Source organism: Canis lupus, chromosome 26, assembly GCF_003254725.2.
Source record: "Canis lupus dingo isolate Sandy chromosome 26, ASM325472v2, whole genome shotgun sequence".
Classification (NCBI taxonomy): Eukaryota; Metazoa; Chordata; class Mammalia; order Carnivora; family Canidae; genus Canis; species Canis lupus.
In genome coordinates this window covers 4,572,437-4,578,436 of record NC_064268.1, presented here as the reverse complement: position 1 = coordinate 4,578,436, position 6,000 = coordinate 4,572,437, and the positions used below count along the sequence as shown (strand labels likewise).

At 42.6% G+C, this 6,000-nt stretch overlaps 1 long non-coding RNA gene across 2 annotated transcripts in view; it reads right to left on the bottom strand.

Annotated features, from left to right (window-relative positions):
* Positions 1–443: 443 nt before the first annotated feature.
* LOC118352435 (uncharacterized) overlaps positions 444–6,000 on the bottom strand; it is a 28,511-nt gene continuing 22,954 nt past the window's right edge. For both annotated transcript variants that reach the window (XR_007406136.1, XR_004809581.2), the window contains one exon: positions 444–3,274. This is a non-coding gene — a long non-coding RNA (uncharacterized LOC118352435). The remainder of the gene's footprint in view (positions 3,275–6,000) is intronic.

The following is a 6,000-nucleotide window of genomic DNA, read 5'->3' as shown; positions in this document are numbered from 1 at the left end:
AGGGCAGCCCCGGGTGTTTCAGTGGTTTAGCGCCGCCTTCAGCCCAGGGCGTGATCCTGGAGACCCTGGATTGAGTCCCACTTTGGACTCCCTGCATGGAGCCTGCTCCTCCCTCTGCCTGTGTCTCTGTCTCTCTGTGTGTCTCAAATAAATAAATAAATAAATAAATAAATAAATAAATAAATCTTAAAAAAAAAAAATGAAACCAAAGATACAATAATGAAGGCTAAATCTAGTGAAAGATATTCAACTTCAACAGTATAAAGGACAAAGCAGCATTTGGGTAAATTAAAGATATGCAAAATGGGAAATACCATAGTTCATGAACTGAAGTCTTTTTTTTTTATTTTATTTTTAAATAATCTTTATACCCAACGTAGTGCTCAAACTCATGCCCCTGAGATCAAGAGTCACATGTTCCACTGATGAGCCAGCCAGGCACCTCCGTGAATTGAAGTTTTAATGTTACAAAGGTGTTAGTATAGTTTCAGTGTAACTCTGATAAAATTCTCAGAAGATATTTGACCAGCAGATTCTAAAATTGATGTTGAAAACGTAAACGGCCAGGAGTATTCAAGAGAATCTTTAAGAAAACAGGTGGATTTAAAGAAATTACTCTATCAGATAGAATAAAATGCCTTGTTATTTTATCAATATCCTGTTGGAGCAGAGATAGAAAAAAAATCAACCAAAGGAACAGAATAGAACTCCCCAAGACATGGCTGTATGGACACCTGACTTATGTCACAGGTGGCCCTGCAATGTGTTGGGGAAAGGGTCCCTTTTTAATGAATTGGTGCTGGGTTCATCAGATATTACCCAGGAAAAAAAATAATGATGATGACTATTATCTCACACCATACACAAAAATCAGTTTCATGTGAATTGGTGAGCTATATGCAAAGGTAAGTCACGGGATTCCTATAAGAAAGCATACTGTTTGTGTAAACAAAGATCTCTTAAACCAAACACAAAAGCAACAGACACAAAATCAAACATTCATTCATTTGACTACATTAAAACTGGGAATTTCTGTTCATCAAAAGACTATATCAAGAACACAGAAAGACAAACCATAGAATGAGAGAAAATATTAGCACATATAAAACCAACAAAAGGCTTGTATCCAGGACATACAAGAATTCTGCAAATCAATAAGCTAATGACATTCATACCTATTAGAAAAATGGCAAGATTCTTGAAAAGACACCTTTAAATATCAGGGAGTGTGTAGTGGTGGTTGATACCCACAATCAATAACTATATCAAAATATTTCCAACCTCCTTCACCAGAGAAGTACAAATTAAAACCACAACGAGATAACTTACATACAGATGGCTAATAAATTTGAAAGCCTGACAAATGTCTAGTATCAGTGAGGATTTCGACTTACTGGAATTCTCACACACTTCTGATGGGAATGAAAACCTGTCTAACCTCCGTGGAAAAGTATTGGTCATTATCTACTAAAATGGAACACATTTACACCCTCCGATCCAGGAATTATACAAGTGCACCAAAATGCATGGACAAAAGTATTACTAGCAGCATTATCAAGACAGCCCCAAATCAGATACAACCTACATGCTCAGTACAATGGGCAAAAATAAGCTTTGGTATATTTGTACCAAATATGCCAAAGACAAAGTGTATTGAGTATAAAACAGGAATGAATGCATGGCTGATAAACACCAAAGATAGGTGACTCTCTCCAACCAAGTGAGTTCAGAATGAAAGCAGCAGGGCAACCAAATATACTTACTGTGACAATTCTATCTGCCCTGTGGTGTTAGGACATGGGACCTGGAGAAGCTAAGATGGATGGGTAGGTGATCAGAAAGGCAAACCACAAGGGATCTGGGTCCTGGGGACATCCCTGATGTTTTATTTATTGACCCTGGTGGAGGCTGCATATGTGTGTTTGCTTTGTAATAATTCATCAAGCTCTGCACTTCTGAAAGTACATATACTTTCTGAAGTTCTGTTATTGCTCAATAAAAAAAGCTTTCAAAAATTGTTTGTAGGCATCAGTCCCATAATATTTAAGTAAAAACTATTGGACAAACTTGTGCCATTTATGCAGTGCTCTGTATCTTGCCATGAACAGTGATGAATTTGCATTTGTTCCCGGGAATAACATTGCTGTATTATTTGCTCAGAATGTACATGAGGGAAAGAAGTCTCAAATCAAATCTTGAATGTCACGAGCCACATTCTCTCTGGAACTCTAGAGGCGAGCATTCTCTTGTCTATGGAATTTGCATTGTGTTTTTCCTGGACCCTATAACAATAGATGAAGGAGAAATTGGAGCAGCTAGATATTTTGCTGCAAGCAGACAGTATGTGTAATTATGCAGATTTATCCGTGAGTTCATTTTCCCTGATGAGATTCAGATCCACAAAAATGAGATTGCTAAAGACCAAATAGAGTGGTGGATATCACACTTTGCTATTGACCCTGAAAAATGCAGGGATGGTGGGTTAAAATTATGAATTGAATATGCTCTTAAGAACTGGATGGCTCTCATTTATTGAGACGCCCAGCACACTTCATCTTTATAAGATTAGTAAGAGCTATGGGAGTCTCCACAGTGAACTCTGACTCATGTCATTTATTCTGCATCAATAAATATATTCCATTACCCTGGAGCAAAAATAGGCAGGCCTATTCTCAATTCTTTTGTAGGAAAACATTATCTTGTTTTATTTGGAAGGTGGGGGAGAGATGACATTTATAGAGACGGTTGATCAGCATTAGAATAAAATATTGATCTAATAGTCTGAGATTTCTCTTTAGAAGAGACTTCACCATTAGCAAGAGGCCCCTTCACCTGCAGGGACCATTCCAAGACTCCCAGCAGGTGCCCGAATCACACATAGTACCAAACATATGCTTTATTTGTACCTATGCATACCCACCTGTGACAAAGTGACGCTTATACATTAGGCACAGGGAGAGGTTAGCAGCAGTAACTAATAAAGAATAGAATACTTATAACAATATATTATAATAAAAGTAATGGGAATGTGCTCTCAGTCTCCCTCTCTCAAAATATCTTCTTGTACTGAGCTCACCCTTCTTCTTGTGGTGATGGTGTGGGTGACGGAATGTCCCCGTGATAAGAAGTGAGGTGAGTGACACAGGCATGCGATGTACGGTTAGGCTGCTGTTGACTCAATGATGCATCCGAAGGAGGATCACCTGCTTCGGATGATCCTGGCCGCATTCTTTGGCTTCGGCTTCGGCTTCTGGCCGCATTCAACCACGGGTACCTGAAACCACGGGTAAGGGGGCGACTGTAGCAGATCATCTTAAAGAGATCCATATGCAGATGTTAGAACCTACTTCTGCTAAGGGCGAACAGTACAGTGAATAGCAAACGTGGTATATGCAAATAATTTCCATTATAAACATTCTTTTCTCTTTCCATAAACTACGGCAATCACAATAAAAATGATTAACTGTGGATAAGAAGAAAAAGGTAGCAATTGGGAAGCTGAGGGAGGGCATTTATGTTTGGCTTCATCAAATTATGTGCCTTTTTATCTTCTGTACTAATGGATTGTACTTAGAAGCTTTGCATATTCTAATTTATTTCCCCAGCCTGCAAACTGTGTGCCTTGTGCTGAACCAGCTTCCTAAGGCCCAGCGGACAATCCTGCGTCTTGGTTTCACCTGCAGTGTGCTTAGTGTGGATGGGACGTCCGGTCTGAAATAGTGGACCTCCTGCCCATCGTGGCGCTTCAGATCCGGACTCTCCCTGTACATCTCCCTGTGGGCATCTGCCATTCACACCACTCGCTGGGTTTTGTTCCCAAGTGATGAGCAAAGCAGTGTCACTGGAGATCCAGATCTCACTTGCTCAAAAACCCCTCCACTGAGTGAAGCTGCCACAAAGCCTGCATGCTGTGGCCCCTAGAATATTTGCACTGTGACAATACGATCATGAATGTGGACACTGATGCGGACACTGGAATGGGGGTGGATTGCTTGGTTTTAAAGTGTCCCCCAGATGTGATTCAGATTATGGTCTCAAAAGTGATCAAGTCTGCCCTCTTGCTTAGGGAAGCTACTGGACAAAGTTTTCCACCAAAATGAGGGAATTAACTGAGAAAGAAATACACAGGGGATGGGGGCGGGAGCTGGGGCTCTGCCACAGGAAAGGGTGCAGAGGATCCCCAAGGTGATGGTCAAGGGAGCCCCTAGGGTGGCTGTGCAGGGACAGTGGGGGGCAGGTCAGCTGAGGGCTCTTTCCAGAAGACAGTCTGGCCTGAAGTGGTCTGCTTCCTGCTCTGTTAAATGGAAATAACCTGATGGCCTCCTGGGCTGCTGTGAGGAGCGAATATGTTGCATATAGTTCTTGATCTTGCTCCATCCCCTTTCCTAAGAAAGAATTCCATTTCACATGTAAAATTTCCAGTTTCAGTTTTCTGCCCATCCAGAAGCAAAAAAATGGGAAATTACTTTTCCACCAAAGCGTGAGTTAATGTCACAGTTTGTAAATTGTTTTATTTTAGGAATGACATCGGATACATAAGAAACGACTATAACTCATAGCCATATTCTTAAATAAAACCATCCCAGTGGCTCATTATTGGATTGGATGTTAACATTTGAGTAAAGCACCGTATCAGGAAAGGAGTATTGAAAAGGCAGGTGGCTCTCCTTTCTCTCTCTCTCTCTCTCTCCTCTTTCTCTCTCTCTCTCTCTATTAAAAGGCCACGGCAGAAACATAAATTATCTGCTCTCAAAAGAGCCTCAGAAAAATTTCTTTCCTATAGCTTCAGATGATTTAAAATTGATCTCCTATAGCTTTGCCCTACTTTTATATTTTTAGCCGCAGACAAAATCACGGTTCTCAATTGTCTGGCAAAGCACTTTGAGGACTCAGGGTACAGCCACGTCGTTATTCTCAGGGTCTGCTCCGGGGGATCTCTTCCCTTTGTAATCCCGTCCTGGAGAGAAGAAATGTCCCACCACTTTGATTTAAACGCCAATTCCAGGCTGCAAGCATTGACTGTTCAGGCGATCAAACGCGCTCTGTAAGCAGACGCCGCGGCCCTGGCAGATAGGCCATCACTCGTACTTGTCATTCTGTGTGTGCGCTTAAGTATATTACACAAAAGGCAGCATCATTCGGAGGTGGACACGTTCGGCAATCTGGAAATCAGCGAAGGAGGGAGGGCTGTGGGAATGGCCCCACGGCTCTCCGCTGATGGGCAGGATTTTTATTTTTAGCCAATTTTCCCTGAGCATCTCCGGGTAAGTCCTTGTCAGGCCAAGGGGTCCGAGAGGAACGAAGACACAGTCCCTGCCCTGGAGTTTCTTAGTTGTGGGAAGAGGACACAGCGTGCGTTGAAAGCGCCATCGTCCAAGGCAGACACAGGTGGAGAAGAGGAGGAGGAGGAGGAGGAGGAGGAGGAGCGAGCCTAACGGCACAGGTTCTCAGCCGTGGGAGCCTTGGGTTTCCCACAGCACGTGGGCGTTTGGGGAGGTAAATGTTAAGTTGGGCCTTGTGGGATGTTTGGGTCAAGAGGGAAGGAAAGTCAGTCCTTGGAGCAAATAGACAATGAGCAAAAACAGTGCCTGGAAGAGAGGACAGGTGTTCTGAGTATTTCAAGCCAGGAAGGGAGGAAGTGTTTGGAATAAAAAGCACCCTTCAGAACCAGGGAGCAGGGTTTTTCTGAACTTAGCCTTGGGGCCAGAATACCAAATTCAGGAAGGATGCAGAGTGGCATTACAGTCTTAACTCTTGTGTGCTCAGGATTCAGGACAGAGTGGGCCAAGATGGTCTTTCTGATACTTACTGGTTTCTGTTCCACTATAAGTGACCAGAGCAGCCTGCAAGTGTTTGCAGCAAATTATAAATAGTGGCATTGGGAGGACCGTGTCGGAAACAGGATGTGAGCTTGGGCCTAGCGACTTGTGTTTCAATGAGCGATGCCTGTTCACAAGATAGCACAACCTGTTTTACAAGGACCAGCAAGTTTTTCTGGGC